The sequence below is a fragment of the Diceros bicornis genome, chromosome 8 (assembly GCF_020826845.1).
Source record: "Diceros bicornis minor isolate mBicDic1 chromosome 8, mDicBic1.mat.cur, whole genome shotgun sequence".
Classification (NCBI taxonomy): Eukaryota; Metazoa; Chordata; class Mammalia; order Perissodactyla; family Rhinocerotidae; genus Diceros; species Diceros bicornis.
The window spans coordinates 65,427,120-65,451,925 of NC_080747.1; the positions used below are offsets into that span (position 1 = coordinate 65,427,120).

The following is a 24,806-nucleotide window of genomic DNA, read 5'->3' on the forward strand; positions in this document are numbered from 1 at the left end:
ACGTGTCAGCAGCTGAGTTGTGTCTGCTGGTGAAAGTGTCAAAAAATATAGCTTAGGAGCTGTATTGTTGACTGCTGATTCATTATTACTCATAGCGTGTAAGAATGTCTACGTCTTCTGTTATTCATCTGATCATAAACTCGAATCATCATTCTATTAATATGACAATAAGTTTGAGAAGTTTATTGAAGGTGTTAAAATAAGAATATGGTTGGTTTACTTTATCTTTTAATACTATTTAATATAATAGTATTTAGTGGTGAATATATATTTGTATCTTATAATATAAACGTGACATTGAACATTTAAGATAATTTTCTTTTAACATGAATGCTTAGAAAAGTTCTTTGCCTTTCTCTTGCTAAGAGATCCGGATCCTGACTCTGAAAATTGATGCATTCACCAACACCTAAGGCTGGGAACACCATGAGTGTCCTGCTGTGTTTAGGTGTTAGTGACATTGAACATAATAGAGAAATACACGTCTCGGCACTTAATTTCAGTAGTTAACATACTTTATTTTCAGCTTCATGTAATTCTTAGAATTCAAGTTGCAGTTTTTTTGTTTATTATTCTAATGAAATTATGACATATCCAAATTGGAAACTTATCAGGCATACTTGTAAATGAGAGTTCTTCGTTTTCTGGGCTTTGAATGTATAACAGTGATGAGGCAGTTATGGATCCTGGGACAGAAACATACCCCAAGTGATTATCTAATCTCCTGTCTCCCCATGGGCAGAACTAAATTAAAAACATCAGGCAAAGTAGCTTTATGTCCTTTTTGGAGATTTAGGTCAAGACAAGAAGTTCCAGATCTTCCTCTGGTAGACTCTACAAATTATACCAAATCCTTTTGCAGATGGTCTTATATCCCGATGGGGTAAAACGTACCACCCACATTTCTGTATGTTGTTTTGATTCTTAGTCAAAGTTTGCATAATTGCATGGAACTCCTCCTCTCACTTTCCTACCTCAATCTGGTTATTATTTAAGTCACGATGTTTATCAATAAAGTTCTTTGTTTATCAGTAATCTCCTTAAGTACTTTATATTTAATTCAATATTTATAGATATTAATTTTTTGCCAAAATGTACAACTCCTTTCTCAAAGCTAGAAAGTTATCTGATTCATAAGGTAGACTACCTTGTCACTAATTGAGCAACATAATGGGAAATAACTCAAATAGCTTCTTTGTACCCCAATAATTTCTCTCTTCCCCTGCCTAAATGTCTTATTTGCTTGGAAAAGATAGGCAGTGAAGCAGTAGAGTGAAGTAAACCATGTTGGCACAAAATAAAAAACATTATTTTGTGTGTCAAATAAAGCCCAAGAAACTAATTTCAGAATAAATTAATTACTAACGCCAGAAAAAAAGGACACCTCATATAAGTGCAAACCTTTAATTTTACCAGCATGTATAAAAACTTTTCAATACTGTATTTGATACCGAAGAATGGAAGAGAGTAGAAAAGTTACCTTTTCAAATAACCCTATTAGTAAATATGTTGACATTCATATGAAAGGTAAGAGAGCCAACGTGAATCCAGAAGATTAGGACATCAAAAAGTTTTCATTGAGGGGCCGACCCCGTGGCGCAAGCGGTTAAGTGCGCGCGCTCCGCTGCGGCGGCCCGGGGTTCGCTGGTTCGGATCCCGGGCGCGCACCGACGCACTGCTTGGTAAGCCATGCTGTGGCGGCGTCCCATATAAAGTGGAGGAAGATAGGCACAGATGTTAGCCCAGGGCCGTCTTCCTCAGCAAAAAAAGAGGAGGATTGGCGGATGTTAGCTCAGGGCTGATCTCTTCACAAAAAAAAAAAAAAAAAAAAAGTTTTCATTGAAAATAGGCGATTTCACAAAAGTAGTAACTATACTTACTTAATATCACACTGCTTAGAATCCCTGAAGAAACGTGTTTGGAAGAATGTTATTTATTCCAAAGAAACTCTCTATCAAACTGCTGAGAATAAAATGTTCAAAGTGGTAAAAGAATACTCGAAACAAAAATATTAGGGAAACACTAGATATCTTTGGGAACTGACATTTATGTTAGGTTCCGGGAAGGTATGTGAGATTCACATCAAAGTTCTTTTTAAACTCTAGAATTCAGAAATACGTTATTTAATTAACATTAAAGATGTTCACATATGTCAGTGTTTGTCCATAGATCTACAGTCCGCGTTAAAGGGTGTCATAAAAATGGTGAGTATAACAAAATCCAAGCTTTTAAAATACCATTTTCAACTTTATTCAAAGAAATATGATCAGAACACTACTTCATACTGAAGTGCATTGGTTACCCAAGGAGAGTTAGGCAGGAGTTTATAAAATAATTGAATAATAGCATGTGTGTGTGTGTGTGTGTGTAAGTGTGTTTATTTGAGAAAGAGAGAGGAGTGGAAGGAAGAGGAGGGGCTGGTTTCTCACTTTGCACATTTTTTAAAGGGATTGTTGTTGACTTTCAAAGTATTGCACTTGCCTGATGTTTTTTCAGCTTCTGAGGAGCTTAATTAAAATGTTTTAATGAGTACTGATAGAGTTAGTGGAGAAGTTTGAATCCTAAAGAATTAAGATGAGCAAAACAACATCTGTGTAGGCTTGAGAAAAATCTTTAATATATTAAAATACTTGAGGGTTGAAAATCAGCATTACCATAAGGACTGTTCACTATTATATTTGTCATAAAAAAGAACAAAGACATTTTTAAAGACTGATTGCAACTTTGAAATGTAATTTAAACTGATAGAATTACCTGAATTCTGATACTTCTGTAAGAAAGCCATTTCCAACAGTCGAAATACAAACAATATATATTCATTTGCTACCATCTGCTTGTGTGAACAGAAATTTTCATTGATGTTGCTATGAAAAATTTAAGGAGATCATCATTAAAAAGTCTTTATAAGGATTTGTGTATAGCCGTTTCAGACATAAAACCATATACTAAAGCATGATGCCCACAGAAGAAATTTCATGTTTCTTACTACAAGTTTTCAAAAAAAATTTTGGAAAATTCATTTATATTCAATACTTAAAATCTTCCCTAATACTTTGTATTTGATTTGTATTATAATCATAAAATACAAAGAAAATGCAATACTTTTCCACTAAATCCCATATAGATGCTCCCAAATTCACTTTTGTGAAAATTTTATTTTTATGTATGTCGTTAAAAAAAGATTGTGAGCCACTTTATAATTCAGCGGGGAAGAATAATGAGTCAAAACTGGTGGGATTTAAGGGCTGAAAAAATCAGCATCTTTCAAAATAGTGAAGAAGGAAGTGGTTAGAAAGGTTGGACTAAATGAGTTGGATAATTTTCATCAGAATAAAAAGCAAATAGATAAATCTAAAATAGATTAAGGAAGATAATTGTTCTTGGTGGGAAGTTGAAAAACTTTGTCAATTTTTGTATAGTTTTTTAGTAGTTGAGAAACACACTGAAAGTGTTTCTCTAGTGCACCGAGCAGCTGGACAGGGAGCAGTCTCCCAGCACTGCACCCGACCCAGCAGTTAACACCCACCCAGCCCAGGATCATGCCCAGGTCATATTTGTCAAGTGAATGGGGGTTGTATTGGTTTGCTCGGGCTGCCATTACAAAGTACCCCTGTCTCTCTATCTAAATTTCCTCTTGTTATAAGGACACCAGTCGGATTGGAATAGGGCCCACCCATATAATTTACTTAACTTTAGTTACCTCTTTAAAGGCCCTGTCTCCAAGTACAGTCACATTCTGAGGTACTGGGGGTTGGGACTTAAACATATAAATTTTAGGAGACACAATTCAGCCTATAATAGGGATTTAGCAATGCAATTGAGACCATAGTAAGAGGTCATTTAAAAAAATGTAATTGCATTTATATTTTTCAGTGCAGGAATGATTTTCATGTTATTCAGTAAAAACAAAGGAAACATAGTTCTGTTTGGTATTAATTATCTACAGAAATAATTACTTCCATTTAAATTAATTTTTTTATTGCTTGATTTAGAGTGTGTTTTCCATCTTTTGACAACATAATTAATTCATTTCCATTCCTCTTTTGACTGTTGTATGCAATTAAGGGATAGAAAGTTCCAGTGACAGCTTAGATTAATTTAGTCTCCTCCTCACTTTCACTCGTTACTCTAAACAAATTATAGTCTTGAGAAGATGGAGCCTCATTTAAGACTGACTATATTGATCTGATAATTACTCAGTGAAAGACTGGATCCCATCAGATCTAAAGCCTGTGCCTCTTACCTAGAAAATTGTTCCTAGGAAACTGACTTTGCACCAGGTCCTGCAGTAAACACTCAGAAATATGCTAGGGATGTTACCTGTTAATTTTTGCCTAGTGGGCACAAGAATAGTTGATGGCAGTAGAAAGTATAAATCCACCAAAAGAAATATAAAGGCAATTTCTAGAAAGCTTTAGTAGATCTTCGCCCCGAAGAGACATTATCCTGGTGATAGATGCTTGATGGGGCTTTGAGGCAGAGAAGCCTACCCTCTGCCTGGGAATGCTGCCCCGTCATGAAGGGTGTATATAGTAAGCTGTATGTTATAACCTGAATCCTTTGCTTACGTTAAAGGAACATGTAGCCTTTGCATGGCTCTGTGGGTATCTTTTAGTCAACTATATCATCCTGTTGGGGCAAACAGGCCCTCAGCTATTTATTTCCTTTACTTGTTCCTCTTGATAGAGGAACACCCAACAGAGTAAATTATAGAACATGTGAATACAAATTATTTTTTTCTGGCTACTGCTATTTTTGGGAAAGAGAAGTGGGAAAAATTACTTTTAGAATATCTTCTGAGAATTTGTTGGTCTCCTAGGTTTGTAAAAGCCGTGGTGTCGTGTATGGAACTTGCTGAGTTATGTTTACCTGCTACTCTCTGGGTAAAGACTATTGTAAATTCCATCTGATGGTTGGTTTATTTTAGGTGACGGAAATTTAATGCCTTTGGAGCTGAAGCAATTATTGTTAATTGAAAGGGCCATCAAATCAAGCTGAATGAGAACAATGTGGTGCAACAATAAGTCTGAAAAATAGTGTAATTAAATTATTATATTTCACTTGATTACTTGTTAAGCCGTAGAAGTTGTGGGAGTAGATTATGGGATTTGTTTGAAGGGATATGACACACTTCCCCAAATGAAAACATCTGTCCACATTGGTGTTTTCCATTAGTCATCGTCAGAGATGTTAATTTAACTTAAAACAATTCACACTACTCTGTTGATGATTAATTTTAAAATGATGTTTCCTTTATTAGTTGAAGTCAGAGACACCATGAGAAATGGTAATAAAAACAGATGGCCGTGGTGATGCATTTGGTACTAAGAATGTTTACATTAAAGCAGCCCCTGGTGTTTGCATAGGGATTGAGAGCAGAGGAGAAACTAAAATTGTCTCAGGTTATTACACGCCTGACTCAGAGAGTCAATGAAAACCATGAGTAGGTCTCGTAGAAACTGCAATCTTACCAAGTTCCATGTGATTGACATAACATGCAGTCACCTATAATTCTACAGGGCTGTAGAGTAGGCAGTGGGAACTCAACCCCTTTTCTTTATTTATATTTAAGGGAAGGTTTTAAAATCATAAAATTATTAGAAGAGATCATGCTTTTGTCTACTGAACCTTGCCTATCACAGACATTCCAATTTTTAATAGGCAACACAATTTTCTCTGAGCCTTCAGGCAGAGACATTTAAACTCCATTAAGAATACTCAAACTAAGAGGTGAATTCTCATATATCATCCTTTTAATTAATTTGTTCTCAAATTTTAGTGTGCGTGTATCCTGTCCTATAAATCTTAATTTAATTAGTCAGTGGTGTAACCCAGTAATCTAAATTTTTAAAAAGCCTCCCAAATGCTCTAAAAATAATTTAAAAATTTCTTATACACTCATCCTTCAAATTATTCCTTAAAAATAATCCTGCAAGTCTCATGTTCATTTTTACACACCTAGCTATTTTTCTAGCATTTTAGCTTTACAGCAGCTTGAAAGGGCAGAGATTTTTGGTTCACGATGGCACTCTAATCACATAGCACCGTGTCCTTCACATCTCAGACTCCTCAGTTAAAGGCTTGAAAACATATGAACACACCATGATGAAGATAACAGGAGGTGACCGTTAGTGCTTGACAATTTTCAGCAATTTTCTGACAGATGGAAAGCAGCTTGGGGAGAGATATTGGAAGTAGCAGGAGAGAGGGGACCAGGGCTGGGAAGGAGCTCATCTGCCCTACTGAATCCTGAAGAGGCTCAAGGCTCAAGAGTGCCAGGTCTGATGAAGAATAGGAGTGAAGAATGAGTTGAAAAACAAGAGCATTAAAGATCTGTATATGGAAGGTCACAATAATTTTATACATGGGGAACAATGAGCATCAACCCATTGAAGCAAAATATTGGAGGGTTCTTCCATTCAGAAATAAGTAACTGACTAGATTGCACGGGGACAGCTGGTAGGGGAGCTGGTGCCCAGAGCAAAGTCCTCAGCATTCTGGGATATAGCAATGCTCAAGCATAAGGACCAGCTCACCACCAAAAAATTCTACCAGTATCCTTGCACACATTCCCATGTAATTAGGTTTTTTATTGCCTCATTCCTAAATGTGAAAAGATTACTGAGGTTCAACAGATATCTGAATAAACTTGAAACACAAGAAAGAAAAACTAAGATAAACATATTTTAAAAAATGCCCATAAATGCACACACGGGCACAAGTGAAACAGATACTTATTCAAATATATGGGGATTTTAGTGAACTCTCCAACCAGGCACTCATATACACTTTCACACTCTGTTTGGTATTCTTAAAAGCAAGAATATAATGCTACGCAAAAGCAACACTTGGAGAACAAAAAAGATTTAAAAAAAGATAGATGCAACAAAATTTTTAAAGTAGGATGAGCAGAGTTGAGGGAAATTCCTAGAGAGTAGAAAAAAATACACTGAGTGACCTATTTCATTTTGTAACATGTGGTCCTAGAGAATAAGCACCTCCTTGAAATGCCTTTACATTTTTTAAGTTAATATTGTCAGATATAAATTTTAGTAGTCACCAGTATATAACAGTCAATGATTCACATATCTATGAATTACGCTTTATTCATTTATTACCTGGTATTTGTTGAGCATCTGCTACATGTCCGTCATTACTGTAAGCACCAAGGAGTCATCAATACGGTGATCAAACATAAAAATTTCTATATCCACAGAGTTTGTGTCTTAGTTGGGGAAGATAGGCAATAATCAAAAAACAAAAATATATAGTATGATAGATGGTCATAAGTGCTTTGGGAAACAAATAAGCAGGAAAAGGAGGAAGGTGCTGGGTGTGGGGTTATAGTTTTAAAAGGATGATCAAGAAAAATATTGTTTAGAAAAATGAGCAAAAAGCTGAAGGTACCAAGGTAGCAAGCCATGAGGATAAATAGGGAAAGATACTTCCATGCAGAGGCAGAAATGAGCCAATACCCTAAAGGCAGTAGCAAATTTGGTGTGCTTGGGACATAGCAAGGAGGGCAGTGTGGCTGGAATGGAGTGATTTAAAAGCAAATGAGGTGAGAGAAATAAAGGGGGTGGGGCAGATTCATGACAGCCATTATGTAGACTGTGGCTTCCACTGTTGAGATATGAAACCATTGGAGGACTTTGCTGAGTGACAAAATCTGGTATAAAAGATTTCTTTCTGGCAATAATAGGAATAGATTGTTGTGGGAATAAGAATGGAAGCAAGGATAGCAGCAAGAGGCTACTGTGATAAGCCAAGCAAGAGATAATGCCACTCAGATTAGGATGATAAACAGTAGTTTATGAGTTGTGTCTATGTTCTTTTGATGTATTTTGTAGATAGAAATCTACATAGATGTATTTTGAAGATAGAAAAAATAGACTTTTCTGATGATTGGATATAATGTGTGAAGAAGAAAAAGACTCAAGGATGACTTCCTGAATATCTGGTAGGATGAAATAGCCATTCAATTAGATAAAGAAGATAGTGGGAGGGGTAGAATCTGGAGTTTGTGTTTCAGACATATCAAGTTAGAGATGCCATGTGCAAATCCAAGTGGAGATGGAGAGGGCAGTTGGATAACTATTTTGTAGCTCAGTGGAGAGGTCTGGGTTGGAGATATTAATTTGTGAGTCATGAAATTCTATTGCTACTTAAAATCATGTGAGTGAATAAGACAGAGGGGTGAGCCCTATAACACTCCAACATATAGAGGTTTGACTGTGAGGAAGGACTAACTAGCTAGTAGAGAAGGGTTAACTGGAAAGAGAGCAAAGGGAATATGGTGTTTTGGATACCAAGAGAGGAAAGTATTTTGAGGAGGAGGCAGTGATCAATTATTCCAAATGCTTTTATAAAATGTTTTCATCTGCAAGTGTTAGTAGTAGCACTTTCATTATTTTATGAGGCTATGAGAGTACGTAAAAATGGAAGAATTATACTGCGTAAGTAGTTTTCATTATAGCAAGATGTAGCCACTTCAAATACAACTTTGAAGTAAGCAGAGTAGAAATAAATTATTCTTATGCACAGCTAATCTTTGACAAAGGAGCCAAGAACATACAATGGAGAAAAGAAAGTCTCTTCAACAAATGGTGTTGGGAAAACTGGATAGCCACATGCAAAAAAATGAAAGTAGACCCTTACCTTACACCATACACAAAAATTAACTCCAAATGGATTAAAGACTTGAATGTAAGACCTGAAACTGTGAAACTTCTAGAAGAAACCATAGGCAGTACGCTCTTCGACATCGGTCTTAGCAACATCTTTTCAAACACCATGTCTGACAGGGCAAGCGAAACAATAGAAAAAATAAACAAATGGGACTACATCAAACTAAAAAGCTTCTGCACAGCAAAGGAAACCATCAACAAAACGAAAAGACAACCTAACAATTCGGAGAAGATATTTGCAAACCATACATCTGATAAGGGCTTAATCTCCAAAATATATAAAGAACTCATGCATCTCAACAACAAAAAAACTACCAACCCAATTAAAAAATGGGCAAAAGACCTGAACAGACATTTCTCCAAAGAAGATATACAGATAGCCAACAGACACATGAAAAGATGTTCAAAATCACTAACTATCAGGGAAATGCAAATCAAAACTACAATGAGATATCACCTCACCCCCGTCAGAGTGGCTATAATTAACAAGACAGGAAACAACATGTGTTGGAGAGAATGTGGAGAGAAGGGAACTCTCATACACTGCTGGTGGGAGTGCAAACTGGTGCAGCCACTATGGAAAACAGTATGGAGATTCCTCAAAAAATCAAGGATAGAACTACCATATGATCCAGCTATTCCACTGCTGAGTATTTATCCAAAGAACTTGACAACACCAATTTGTAAAGGTACATGCACCCCTGTGTTCATTGCAGTGTTATTCACAATAGCCAAGACTTGGAAGCAACCTAAGTGCCCATCAAGGGACGAATGGATAAAGAAGATGTGGTATATATACACAATGGAATACTACTCAGCCATTAGAAACGATGAAATCCAGCCATTTGTGACAACATGGATGGACATTGAGGGTATAATGCAAAGTGAAATAAGTCAGAGGGAGAAGGTCAAATACCGTATGATTTCCTTTATTAAGTAGTAGATAATAACAACAATAAACAAACACATAGGGACAGAGATTGGATTGGTGGTTACCAGAGGGGAAGTGGGGAGGGAGGAGGGCGAAAGGGATAATTCGGTACATGTGTGTGGTGATGGGTTATAATTAGTATTTTGGTGGTGAACATGATGTAATCTATGCAGAAATAGAAGTATAATGATGTACACCTGAAATTTTTACAATGTTATAGACCAATGTTACTGCAATAAACAAAAAATTAAAAAAAAAAAAAAAGAAAAATTATTCAGTCAACCACTAAATTGAAAGGCAAGGGTCGTACTATTTGATGATCCACAGGCAGTATTTTCCCCATCACCATCAATAAAACTTATGGGAAATTGAGTAACTGTCTTTGTTATTTGCCTGTGTCCTAATAGCATCTCTGAAGTAGTTACTGGATCTCTTTGAAAGTTGATTTTGGTAATTTCCGTAGTTTGGGAAAGAGAGTCAAAGAGGCTGCCATGTTGGTGGTATTTAAAAATGTATTCTTCTGAGTTTTCGTACTTAGGCAAAATTAAGTTGGGTGACAGATGTTTATCCACTGAATCCCTTTGGCTTGGATGGATTGGCAGAGTATCAGTAAATATTTTTGCTTTTAATATATTCTTTGCATAACTAGAGTGCTGTGAATACTTTATTTGTTGTAAATATATCACTATATAGTAAGTTAACTTGTTGAGATATTATTTGTTGGTCCTTTGCATTTCCTTACCTTATTTATTTTCCTAGGACTTCTGCTTGGAGTCCTGAAGGGGAAAGAGAGCCCAACCTTTGAGAGAACAGATTTTAGGTAGAGTAGGATAGAGTTTGTTAGATCTTTTGAGTAGGAAGGGATCCATCCCCACCTCAGAGCAGTACCCTGCACTGTGGGCCTAGGGAGCCTTGTCCCTAAGAATGCAGGGTCCCAACCACACCACAGATTCTGTGTCTCATGTGTGACAAGGGGCAGCCTTCAGCTTCCAAGGGCTCATGTGGCTAGAGGCAACAAACACCATTCTTTTGTGACCTTCAGGAGGCACTGGAACAAATTTATGTGCAAGAGTTCTATGTAGTACCATCATACTTCTCATTCTTGTGCTTGATTCCTAGGATCCTTGTCAAAAATCCAAAGTTTTGTACTCATGGTTTTTCCCCTGAGCCAACACTATTTGCTGGTTCTTCCCAGCCCCGTGGGTCATTTTCAGATGTCTTCCAGGCCTTCTGTAACCACATTCTGCTGTAACACTCATTTTTTATAGAATGCTTCATGCAACATCTTTGCCCTAACTGAAACTAGGCCCCCCTGCTGAGGACACAATTTTTCTGGCAACCATCTGCTAATGAGACTGCTTATCCATCTCGTGTTTCACAGGGCTTGTAGCTTCCTGTTGATTTTCTGGACCTTTTTCTGCATCTTCCAGTAAAAATCCTCCTTCTATTTTGAGACTTATTCCTGACATCCATTTCCACCCTCTGTGGCATATTAATCCATCTCTTGTGTTTGTCAAGGACTTTGGCACCTAGGTCACTATTTTACTTGCCACTCCAAGTGCTGTCATCCTTTACCATTACTTCCTGTAGTTCACACAGCTCTGAAAGGTCACAGTTCTTGTGGTAACCTGCTGGTGGCTACATCCTGGACCCTCTCGTTTCCAGGATTCCTCTATCTTTGGACTCCAAAATGCTATTATCCTAACTTCTGGTCACAATCTCTGATATTTCCAGCTTTCTCACCCCTACTCACCAGTCTTAATCTCCAGGCCCTTAAGTGCTTGTTCTTGAAGTCTCTCCTTTCCCTTCTGGCTTAAATTCATTTTCTGTTACTACTTAAATCTACCTTTGCAGGTTCTCAACTTCTTAGTCTGTCTCTTTTCCTTTTCCTTTTTCCTCCCACCCACTCACCCATCCACTCATCCACCCGTCCGTCCATCCATCCATCCATCCATTTTTTGAAAATCTCCCTGTGTCAGAAACTAGCTGGCTGATCCCCAGAACCCTTTTTCTTTCATCCTAGCACAGAGGCGTGCAGTTAGGTTTTGGCGTGTGTCTGACATCTGACCAATGGGCTATGAGTAAAAATGATATGGGCCCCTTCTACACCTGGCCTGTATAAACCTCTGGCATGACCTTCTACCTTCTCCACCATCCCCATCTGCTGGTTGGATGACAACATCCAAGGTGTTCTTGGAAGTTGCATGTTGAGGATGGGTGAGCCTTAACTAGTTTCACTCCCTAAATAACTTCATGAATAAGTCCCCACTTCTATTCTGAAGAATTTTAAATTGAATGAGAAATAAGCTTCTTTTGTGTTAAACCATTGAAATTTCTAAGTTAATCTGTTACAGCAGCTAGTGTTATAATAACCTAAGATAAATCCACACCTCTGCCTTTTCTCTTCCATATGTGGTCTGCCACTGAGTTCTACTGGAGAAATTCACACCATCATGTGGATTTGTACCAAAATCACCACCTTCAAGTTTAGTAGGATTATCATTTGTGCTCGGTGATTATCCTGTGCCTCATATTGCTTCTTTTTCTCATTTCTTTCAATAATTAAGTCTTTACTGTGAACATCCTCATTTAGATATATGATTTGCGTCCTATGTCATAGAAATAGGAAGGACCTTGAAGTATGAACTTCTTCAAACTCCCCTCCCCTCACCTTCATCTACAAACATGTCTGCATTCATCATGCCCACTTTACCCCAGTTCTATGAAAGAATTGATGCTCTTTCTTCTTGAGGCTAATGACTCCGCTTGGATCCTAATCTCATTTTTCTTAGAGCCTTTAGTCTATCTGCCATTCTCAACAGGGCATCAACCATGCTAATCTAACCCATCCTTGGATCCTCAACATGAAACATAGTACCTGACACATAGTGGGTGTTCAAAACAAGTTTCTTGAATGAGAAAATAAATGTATTTCCTTTCTTGTATTTTCAGCATCATCCTGTCTACTGACACTTTCCTTCTCAGTATATAGTCAATTTTGTCCCTATGAAAAACAAATGAAATAAATAAAACTTCTGTAACCTTTAAACTCCTTGAATTTCTGCTTTGTTTCTCCTCTCTTCATGAGCATCCTTTCTGAGAATAGCCTATACACACTTTGCTCCTCAACCCACTATAGCTAGACTTTTGTCCCCATTACCCCACTAAGCTGTTTTTGCTAAGGTCAGCAAAGACTTTGTAGTTCTTAAATTAAAAATACACTAACACTCTTCAGATCTTGGTTTTCTTGATTTCTCTTCTGAATTTCATACTGTTGTCACTCCCCCACCACCAGCCCAACATGTTTCTCCGACATGTAACTTTGGTTTTCTTCTTATCTCTCTGCCCTTGCCCTCCCACCATCAATTTATCTATTAAATGCTGGTGGTGCTTATTTGCTGTCTCCTCTCTTCATAGACTCTAAGTGATCTTATCCCACCCATGCTTTCTCAACTTACAACAGCCCCAACTCCTGCCCAGTTTCAGACCTGTTTATTTAACTGTTCATTAGATGTCTCTGACTAGATGACCCATTGATGCTTCAAACTCAGTGTGTCCCAAAGTGCACTCATCAGCCTGTCACCCAGGGAATCTTTGTCCTCTTCCTAAAATTTTCTTTTCAGTGAATAACAGAATCCTAGTAACAGCATATACTGGAAATTTTAGTTTTTTTTCTTCAACATATACTTCAGTCTAGAGTGTTGGAGAATGAGGTAGTGAAGGCCAGAGAACTTGGCTCCTAAGGACAGCAGAATAGGACTTGCTGGCTATCTGAGCAAAGTGGAAGTAGAACAGGAGCTATGCACATCAGGTGCCGGGAAGTTGTAGATCTGAGAAAAGAAATTACCTGCTCCCCCAAAACAGTGAGTGGCACAGGAACAATCTTCAAAACCTATCTTTTGGCAGCATTAAGTCAGAAAAAAATGATTAAAAATTTTTTTAAAAAAATCTTTTTAACACAAGATTAATTAAAACTTTTATACAACAGAAGAAAAGAAACAGACTAAACATTCAGAAGAAAAGCAAAACTCAAAATCACCTGTAGCAAACTGCTATTTTAAAAATGCTATCATAGAAATGAATCAGTTAGGAATGAATGCTATAAAACTATATGAAGAAAGCACATGAGATATGATCAAAGGAACCTCTGAAGAATTTCACAAACAAAAGGATATGACCTTAAAGAGATTAAATATAAATATTTAGTTGAAATAATCCTAGATTCTTCCAGTTTTTCATATGTTAGTGTCCTTGGGCTGTCATAAAAAGATACCACAGGCTAGGTGGCTTAAACAACAGAAATTTATTTTCTCACAGTTTTAGAGCTAGAAGTCCAAGATCAAGGTGCCAGCAGAGTTGGTTTTCGATAATGCCTCTCTTCCTGGCTTGTACATGGCTGCCTTCTTTCTGTGTCCTCACAGGCCTCTTCTCTGTGCACAGACAGGGAGAGAAAGAGAGAGAGGGAGGGAGAGAGGGGGATCTCTGGTATCTCTTTCTCTTCTTATTAGTACACCAGTCCTGTCTGATTAAGGCCCTACCCTAATGGACCTCATTTAACCTTAATTACCTCCCTAAAGGCCCTGTCTCCAAACACAGTCACATGAGGCATTAGGGCTTCAACGTATGAATTTTGGGGGGACACAATTCAGCCCATAACATTATACTAAACAGAATAGAGGTTCATTGAAGTGATGTTTTGCTTACTTGGTAATATTATTACGCCATGCATTGGACCACGTGCACAAACATTAAAGCTCTGCCAGTTGGACCTGGTCTTCATAATCCACAAATGTCTGCAAAATTTCATTTTTAAAGTTAAAACTGATTTTAAAGTAGAGATACATAAAAATATCTAAATCAGCCAAGATCATGTTATTTTTGGCCACCTTTGACTAAATAACAAGAAAACTAATTTTGACTTTATTTTGTAAATTTAAAAAAAATTTTTAAAAATTCCACATTCCAATCAAGAACTTCTAAGCCAAGTTTAAGTTTGGAGCCAATGTTAAGACCAAATTATAATTCCCTAAAACATGGGAGGTTGCTAGATCCTTAACAGTTACTGTGCTGCCAGTTGCTTACTGTAATATTTACTTACATTACTAGCACTTAAAGCTAAAGGAAACTGAATGCAGCAGCGTAATTCAAGACACATGAAACTAGGTGCTATAATTTCTATGCATTTTACTCTTTTCAGCATTCACTAAAAAATGGATGATTTTTACCTAGAAGTGAAAAAAGGTGACATTCATTGGCTACTCAAAACATTGCAATGCTAAATGTTACGCCCATAGCGTGTGATGCAGAACTTTAAAAACAATGAGTGTCTTTCAATTTTAAAAACAATGAATGTCTTTCAATTTTCCAATATTTAAAACTTTGTTCCCGACATTTCAGAGCTTTACAGATGAGGTATATCGTCCAGGATTCCAAACTTCAAAGGCTTAAAAAATAAACTGCAAACGAGCAAACTTTTTGTTTTTGTTTTACTTCTGTTATTTTTCTAACCTTTCCTTTTAAACACACTTTTTTTTTTTGCATATGCCATTTGCAGATAAAGTTAGTACTAAAATAATTCATTTTTAATAAATTCTAAATGTATTAAACTTTCTGTGAGTTGGACCAAATGACATAAAAACTGTAAACTCCAGAAATTTTATAGTTTCTTCTACCTTGTCATAATATTTTGACATCTTCTAGTGAGCTTCATATTAAAAAGGTACCTAGAATATTATTAATTAATAGAAAAACAAGGATCCTGTGAACTTCAGAGAATACTTATATGTTTTTTACTTTTTCAGCTACTTAATTTTCTACTCTGGCAAGATAAAACTGACAAGTATTTTTTCTCTTCTATGATAGGCGTAATCCTTTTATTAAGAATGGTATGAAAATTATAAATTATTTCATAATTCCTGTTAAAAATGACTTTCCCATGGCTAAGTTGTTTTCGGGTATTGATCAAATTTTGTTTAGAATCAATAAAGGAATAAAAATTATAATTCTTGAGTGTGTATGGAACCTAAATGATCCCGATTATTTTGTTAAATTACTACTTGTTGTATGTACTGGACCTTATTTTCCAGCAGACAAAAGTCAAGAAAAGACAAAAATAGAATTTGACATTTCTATCTGATATGATACCTTAATTTAGATAACTCAAATAAAAATGCCGGAGATGCAGACTAAGCTGACAGGAGAGGAGGACGATGGTGTTGAGGGGTCTTAGTTCCCCATAAAGGGAGGAAGACGAAGAGGCAGAGTTTACTGCATTAGAAAAGAGGAGGCAGAGGGTTGCAGAGGCAAAGATTCCAAAATGCCTCACAGATCCCAGGAGCAACTTGAGATTATGCATCGGGACAGGGGTGAGGGAACCAATTGCTTCAACTCTATATCTTCCACTAGCCCTCCATTTCTTCCACACTCTCGAAACTGTTGCTATATTATAAGGAAATTAAAAGACATCCCTGTCGCCCACTCTCCCTACCTTGGGATAGTGAAAGAGAAGGAAAACCAAGGGAAGAAATACAGTGAGACAATAAAAAACCAAACCAACACACAGACTAACAAATCATAGGCTTCCAACACATTTTGGAGCTTTTCCTCAGTTTTAACCCTCTGCAGGTTGTTCTTCCCTTGAACATACATCAGCAGGGCTTCTGAAACAGTCAGTCCCAAAGAAAACAAAAAAGGAACACCTAATGAATAAACACTTCATATGATTAACATTCCCAGCCCCGAGGAGGGCAGCCGGGCAGCTCTAGCTGTATTTCACACACGGATGAATGTAAACTCCTCTTTCACTCGGCAGCCATAATTTCTGGGAAGAAACAGACCCTCTCAGAGGTCGAGAGGAGCATAGCAACTTCCACGTTTTGAAGTCCTCAGTTGCAGTTTTTTAATTTAAATGAGGATACCTGAAAAAACTTCAGGCTATCTTAAAAAAAACCAAATTGTTTTCTGGTCATTTACAATTATATGATTATATGAGCTAATAATCGGGGGAAAAATCTAGTTTTTATGTAATGTCATCTCAGACTTGAATGGCATCTACTTAAATTTTAAAAAAAAACATGGCATAAAGCACAAATTAGAAAGCCTTTTTTGAGCCAAAACCCTTCTGTGAAAAGGAATAACAAGTATAAGTCATGGAAATACCACTATAAACATTCATTGTTACGTTCTTTTAAACAAAAAGAACCAAGTATTTTAAGGTTCTAAAAATTGTATATGAATTGCTTATAAATGTTTGAAGAAAGGAAATACATGAAGGTTCCTCTCAAAGTATTTTTTTAAATAAATATACATAACTATCTAAAATAGCTGCAAAGTATCCAGAACCAAATTTCGAAATGTGTAACCTGAGGGCTCAGTTTTGAAGTATAGTCCTGGACTGTTGACCAGCCCTAGAACTATGGTGAGTGGTCATGGGCCTCCTACTCCTGGGGCAATTGCTTTCCTTCTAGTTCCCTTGAAGCCGACTGTGGTATAGGCTTATCCCCCTCACCCCCCAACCCCAAACCACAGGGATTCAGCTGAAGACAGCATTTTTCATCCCTCAGCTTCTGAATTCTGTTTTCACTGATCTGGTCCCCTGGAGCTGACTGCAAGTAGTCTTTACCACCCCATCAAATGCTCCCCCACCAGGCTGCTGCAGTGTTGCATCATCTCAGACCCTCGCACTGCAGGGTGCAATGAGAGCAGCTAGAGATGTATGTCTACCAAAAGATGAAATAACTGTGTACTAAGGCTTTGTCTAGAAACTTGAAAGAAGGTAATTTCATGCCTCTTGATCAATTACAGAGCGGAGATGGCTCTCGATTCCACCTAGGAGGATTTTAGGGTCAACGTTCTAGCTGAAGGCTATAGAGCTATTGTCTTGAAGCTGTGTTTGAATAGCAAGTCCACTGTTCTCTTTGGTTGCATTTTCGTTTAGGGTGGGTTTGGGGCAGTAGTGTGCTGGAGCCAGCGTTCACAAGCTAGCAAGTCGATTGGGCACTTCTCTTCCCAGATAGGCCATCTGTTGGTAGCTTGAAATTGACCAAGATGGGAGCATTGACATCATGGATATTGGCAAATGCTATCAATTAGGGCCCCCTGCCCCCCCGGCCAGGTTTGGGGATATTGTGGCAGGAACACTAAAGCCATTCTAAGCCAATACCTTGGTGGTACCACTGTCTTAATCACTTCCTAAAATGCAAACCTTGCCTGTCATTTTTCTCCTTTTCTCTCATCTTCATTTTGCTCTAGATTTCCTCTCCAGACTAATCCACTTTTCCCCTTTCCAACTTTCCCCTGTTTACCTTTATTGTAAACTCATCTGCCTCCTGAATCACTTCCCAGAGAGAGTTCCCTATTCCTTGCCTTGTCTCAACCTGGCAGGTTTCTAAGTCCACAGTTTACCTGCACCTGCATCCCTCTGGTTCAGTATGTGGGAGAATATTGTCCTTTCAAGTGCCCTCCAACTCTGGAATATGTATTACAGACCAAATAATGTAGGTCTCAATGCTAAGTGATATGATACGAGTATGGATGAGTCAACTGACAGAAAAAGTTGACACCACATAGGCATAATGTTACCTTTTACTTTTAGCCCCTTATATGTAACCCAGATTTTTCACTTATAAAATAAAATTGAACAAAGGAAGTATGCAAACATTGTAGATGTCTTTAATAAAAGAAGGCAGTGAGAACCAAAGTGAGCATTGGTTCCTTTCTTAGCTTTAGAAAACTCATTGGTAAATGTGGTTTAGGAAGGGATGATATTTATAATATCGTCTGAGGCTCCTCTTCCGTTATTCTCTATCTCAGTGACTGGACCTGTATTGCCAAATAAATTTGGATGACTGAGAAAAAGCAATGAGCAAAAACACTCTATTAAGTGTGGTATATATTTAGAAGCTTTGAAATTCTAGGCCAGTTGTTCTCAATATGTGGTCTCTGACCAGCAGCATCAGTATCATGTGGGTACTTGTTAGAAGTGCAAATTCTCAGGCTACACCTCAGATCTCCTGAATCAGAAATCAATGGAAGGAGGGACCCTGTGATCTGTGTTTCACAAGGCCTCCGGGTGACTGATGCCTGCTGACGTTTTGAGAACCGCTGTTCTGGGCCCTGGCCGTAGAGTTTACAGCCAATGCAGTGCCGTCTTTTTATCTGAAGGAGAACATGGGATTTGGAGTAACAAGATATGCAAGAGTATGTATGAGTAAAATGCATGAATATTTACTATTTTTGTGACCCTAGGGCAAGCTACTAAGTTTTCTTATTTGTACATTTTCTCATCCGTTAAGTGGGGATAATAACAGTATCTAATTAAAAGATATTCTGTGTGAAAACCCATAAAAATTATGCATTATTAAACATATAATAGTAATAAAAATAGTATTGACAATAGCTAACAATATATAGAAGGATGTTGAGTTGGGATGTTGGAAAAGGGCATCATTTAATACATTATCCATGGGTATCCAATCAAAGAGACAGGCAAGAAATTTCCTTTAAAAATTTAATACCAGGAAAAATGTCTTATTTTTCCTTAAGAAATAAGTGCCATTATTCGTTTCTGCTAATGAGAATTTTATAATTTTTCATGTGTTCATTTTTATTTTGGCTACAAGTATGTTCAGAGCCAAATTTGATACTCAGTCCCATCAATTATGTAAGACTTCTAGTGTAATATATTTACTTCTTCCTTTCCATGGTTCTTGTCATCTATTTTTTTTAATTTACTTTATTTTCTGTAAGTCCCTAATTATCAGCTTCCTCCCACTTTTTTTTGTCTTAGTAAAAATAAAAGAGAGAAAGAAGAAAAAAATCTAAGCGTATCATTTGATTTAGCAAAAAAACTGTACTTAAGAATGCTAGGAACACCAGGAAAGTCTCCATACTGAAGGAATGCCTCTTCTGTTCTTTCTGTGGTTCTTTCTGGGGTCATGATCTTTCTCAGGCTTGACTTCTCCTTTGCATAATGAAAAATACTTCTCTAGTACCGCATAGTGAAATGAGCTCTAGCCAGTATTCAGGAAAACCAACCATAGGCGTCTGCCACTGTGCACATGTCTTACATTCAGTTCTCTCATCTCTTCAATGGATTATGAAGATCAAATAAGAAAATGTCTGTAAAAATGCTTGGCAAACAAGAAAGCACTACACAAGTCGACGTTGATGTATACAAAATTTTGGTCACGTAGATACTATTTGTTAAATAAATGAATAAACAATGAATGAATGGATTCTCAGTCTACCTTCTTTTTTTTTCCCTCTCTATCTAGTGTTGTACCTGAAAATATTGGCTTCCAGAACAAAGTTTAGGGCAAATATTTTTTTTTTTTTTTGTGAGGAAGCTCTGATAGCCCTGAGCTAACATCTGTTGCCAATCCTCCTCTTTTTTTGCTGAGGAAGATTGGCCCTGGGCTAACATCTGTGCCCATCTTCCTCTATTTTATGTGGGACCCTGCCACAGCATGGCTTGACAAGTGGTACATCAGTGCACATCCTGGATCGGAACCTGAGAACCCTGGGGCCGAGGAAGGGGAGCGTGCACTTAACCAGTACGCCACTGTGTCGGCCCTTAAACACTATTTTTGATAACAAGAGAGAGACATAGAAAACGAAAGCAACACCTCCCCCCAAAACAAAAACAAATCCCAAAACAATAGCTACAAAAAAGCAAAACCCTAAAAATGAAAACAGATCCCTCCAAATCCAAACCTATTAACAAATTTTATTGTTATTGATAAATTTATTGATAATGTATGGCATATTCGTAATATATCTTTGAAAAGCACTGCTATGCCATTTAACAGACTTTGGCAGGAAAAATCCTCTTGTGGCATTAATTCCATGCAACCATAAAAAGAATCCTTGCTAAATGCCAGCAAATGAGGTGGTAATAACTTCAAGCTACTCGGCGGGGAGATGCTCAGTGGGGGTGGGGGGGTGGGAGACCTGCTTTCCAATCTCTTAATTTTCAATGTAAAACAATGATACAAGGTTCAGGTGTGCTTCATGAACCATTTACGTTGAGGATGTATTAACATGTGAAATAAGATGTATCAATTTTACGAAAACGACCTATTTTCAAAACTGAGCATTCAGACTCCACAGCGTGACTGCTGGTGTTTCTTTAGCTGCTGGAGGAGAGAGCCCTGCGCGCCTTCCCACACCTGTGTTTACATTGAGGCCTTGGCAGCACATGACCCCGCAGCCATCCTTCACTCACAGCTTTCGGTTTGCTTTCAGCCGTGGCAAGACGCACTGTCCCTGCACTTTCACTAGCTAGCACTGCTAGAATGTTGACTTAGGAGTCCTAAGCTCGGAATTTAATATCAATCAGTTTGTTGAATCTCAGTCATTTTAGAATGTTACACAGATGTTTTCTTAAATCCTAAACTGGAATCGATTATGTCTTGTAAATACTGTTGAACTTTAAACAGGAGGCGGAGGGAGAAGTTGTTTTCGTGTAACTTTTTTCTTTTATGTGAACTTAAGATGTTTCCCCCTATTTGCAACTCTTGGAAAATAGGGATCATGCACTTAAAATGAGTTAGTTATTTAGTAAAGTAGACAGCAAGGGGGGTGGGAATAATTTTTTTTGAGGCTTTTTAAGTTTCAGGTACAATATATAAAAGCAAAAGAAATCTATAATAACACACCTTTGCAGTGACAGCTAAACTTTTTGGATGCTACCTTTTTAATGGAAAATTTGATGCATAATTAATCTTTTCATCAACATAGATGCCACTGCTGTCAGAACCTGATGAATGAATAGTGGAGGGCATTGACCTCTTGATTTCTTGGGAAATAATGGGTACCCTGGCTATATTCAAGTACAGTGAGTGTCACTGAAGTGATTAATTGGTACTCAATTCACTGATTTACAAAAAAACTACTTTGTGTCATGCTTTGTGACAGAGGCAATGCTTAAGAAGATAATCAGTTCCTGCCTGCAAGGAGCTTAAAATTGGTTAGGGCTTAGAGAGAAGCAAATGGAACATTATAATATGATATAAATACGAGAAGGGAAGTGCAGAGTGTGCTGGGAATCCAGGTGCGATCGGGCCAGGAAAGCCTGCACAGAGATACAGCCCAGCTGAGACCTGGCAGGTGAGTAGGGGCCAGCCAGGTAAGGATCAGGGTAAAGAACATTCTAGGCAGAAGGCAAAGCAGAGCATGTGTGAATTCCCAAAACCAAAAACGTGTTTCTACAAAACAAGCTGAATAAAATGAGTCTGAAGGCCAGTATCATGAATCCTGCCCAAGTGGTTCTAAAGTTTAATTTTAAATTTTATATTTTTGATATGTTTAAGCGGTCCCATGCTTTAAAAAAAAAAATCCACTGTGCAACGTTTTTAGGGAGGGTGACTATCCCTCATGAAATATCCTTTTTATTTAGAGATTCTGTGCCTTTTTGAGTAGAACAGGAAGAGCACAGCCTATTCAAAAAAATTAGAAATTTTGTCTAAATGTTGAGTAACAAACTGCCAAAAATAGATTGATTATAAACTACATTAAAACCAAATATTTTTTGCTATTTAAAAAGTTCTACTATTAAAATTTTTATTATAAATCATTCTTTTTACTATTTAAAGTATATTTTGACCATTTAAAATTATGATTTTAAAATTGAAATTAAATTGAATGAACAAATTTAATTTGTAAATATAAATTTAATTTAATGATGAAATTAATTTAAGGAGTAAGTTTTGGAAATCCAAGGTATAGCATAGTGATTATAGTTAGTAATACTCTATTGTGTACTTGAAAGTTGCTACTAGAGTAGAGCTTAAATGTTCTCACCACAAAAAAAGAAATGGAAATTATGTGACATGATGAAGGTGTTAGCTAATGCTATAGTAGTAATCATTTTGCAATATATAAGTAAATGAACACATTGTACACCTTAAACTTACACAATGTTATATTCAATTATGTCTCAATAAAGCTAGAAAAAAAATAAATTTTATTTTTCATCATGTTATGGCTGTGTCTCACGTTTCTCCCATTTTGTATTATCAGTGTTTTCATTAAGCAAAGGAACATGCTGAGTAATAAGAATAAGAAAAATAATGTGTTTATTTGAACAATAATGTTTGGGTACATATTTTATCTGATAAATGTGATTTTATATATATTTTTTACTTATTTAATTATGAATCTTTTCAAAAAGCTGAGAAGTGAGGTTACTGATGTGACAAATAATACTCCTTATTTTTAAAATGTAAATAAGATTGTAATTAGAATCTGGTTTTTCTGCCTGGAAATTTCCTGGATGGTACAACAAATTTCAAGTCAGTTTCTGAACACCTAAAACTTAATAAGGTATTAAATAATTGCCCTGTTCATCTATCAAAAACAATCTAAGACAAATTCAATTTTCTTCTTTGACATAGTAGAGTGGGATGGAAAATATATATGTTCAAATTTGACTTTAAAACGATTTTCTGCATTTCACCATCAGTATACTATGCTAACTATTTGAATGTGGTTTTATATCCTACAGTGTGACGCAGGAGATGGGTCCAGTTAGAAATATTTTGCAGGATGCAAAGGAGAATCAAATTGAGTTGTGTAAGTCAGTAGAAGTTGAGATTTAGTATTTAAAGCACCAAAAAAGGATGAAAATGTAACCATGGGACCAACTAGTGTCAACAGAGTGACTAAGAGTTGTTTTTCAGAAAATTTGCAAAGTCTAACGTAGCTAGAAGAGGAAATCTTGACCTGAAATAACAGTGAAACCAAAGATTCTCTCCCCTATGGAACCAAAGGACCAGGACATGACCAGAACTTGAAAGTTGGACTCTCTTCAGAGGTGAAGGGTCTGTTGTCTAGAAAGATCCGGTGTTAAAACCCCTTCTACACCTTACCATAAATGTTTAAAACCTCACCATAAATGCTTAAAGCCCTCCAATCAAAACTTGCCCTGCCAGTGTTTCCACATGCCTGCCTGTTCTCTCTAACCTATGAAATTTTGCCCCAAATCCTGAACTGGGGAGACAGATCTGAGAGCTTGTGTCTCCTGTCTCCTTGCAATAAAGGAGACCTCGCAATAAAGCATTTCCTTTTCTCAAAAGCTGATGCCATAATAATTGGGAGATTTTAATATTCATTGAGCAGAGAACCCCACTTGTATGGTAACAAAAATGTAAAGAATATGTTTATAAATTTACCGTTTATTCACCAATTCATTCAGCAATATTATTTGTTGATGGAGCTATCATTCTAGGTTTTGGGGTTATAGGGATGAAAAAGGTAGACATGGTATCTGTCTTCATGGGGCTTATATTCTAGTAAGGAAGACAGGTAATAAGCAAGTAAAATCAATTTGAAATGCAGTTTCACATGGTGATTGATACTGTGAAGACAACGAGGCAGAACAAGGTGACTGGGTTGACTTGAGGTGGTGCAGGTTACTTTATATTGTCTGTTTAGGGAAAGCCCACCAGAGGCTTGAAACTGAGAAAGAGCGAGCCCTGCAGAGATTCAGGAGGGTCCTGGCAGAGGAAACAAAGGGTGGGAGAGGGGACTAGGGTGGCATGTGTGGCGAGTGGTGAGACGGCCTGTGAGGCTGGAGCATAGGGCCAGAGGGCGAGTGAGAAGAGTGGAAGCTAGAGAGGTGCAGGCGCCTGTGTAGACTGGGACTTGGAGGCCATGTGAGGACTTTGGGAAGCACTTAGAGCTAAAACAGGGTAGTTGATATGAACACACTGCATTTAAAAACATCACTCTGGCTGTTGTGTGGAAGGTAGATTACAGGGGGAAACAGAAGCAGACAGCAACCAGTTAATAGGTACTGCAGTATCCCAAGCAAGAAATCACAGGAGCTTGTTCCAGGAGGAAGTAGAGTGTGACAGGGTTAGGAATCTTTTTTTTTTTGGAAGTAGAGTGGCAGGGTATAATGATGGATTTGATATGCAGAGTGAATTGAAAGAGAAGAATGAGCTGAGACACGTTAAGTTATTTTTGGCCTGAGCAACTGGGTAAATGGTCATGGCATTTACTGAGATGGGGAGATGAGGAAAACTGAGAAAGAGTTAGTTGTTCTGGGGGCATGAAGGGAATGAGAATACTTTTTGGACATGTTAAAATTGAGATACCTTCTGTCATGCAAGTGAGAATGTTAGGTCACCTGTTGATATGTGAGTTTTGAACTCAAAATAAAGTCAGGGCTAAGTTATACATTTAGA

At 37.3% G+C, this 24,806-nt stretch overlaps 1 protein-coding gene across 4 annotated transcripts in view; it reads left to right on the forward strand.

Annotated features, from left to right (window-relative positions):
- The window catches only part of CFAP299 (cilia and flagella associated protein 299), a 560,265-nt gene that overhangs the window by 100,735 nt on the left and 434,724 nt on the right, over positions 1-24,806 (forward strand). The gene's annotated exons all lie outside the window — the stretch shown is intronic.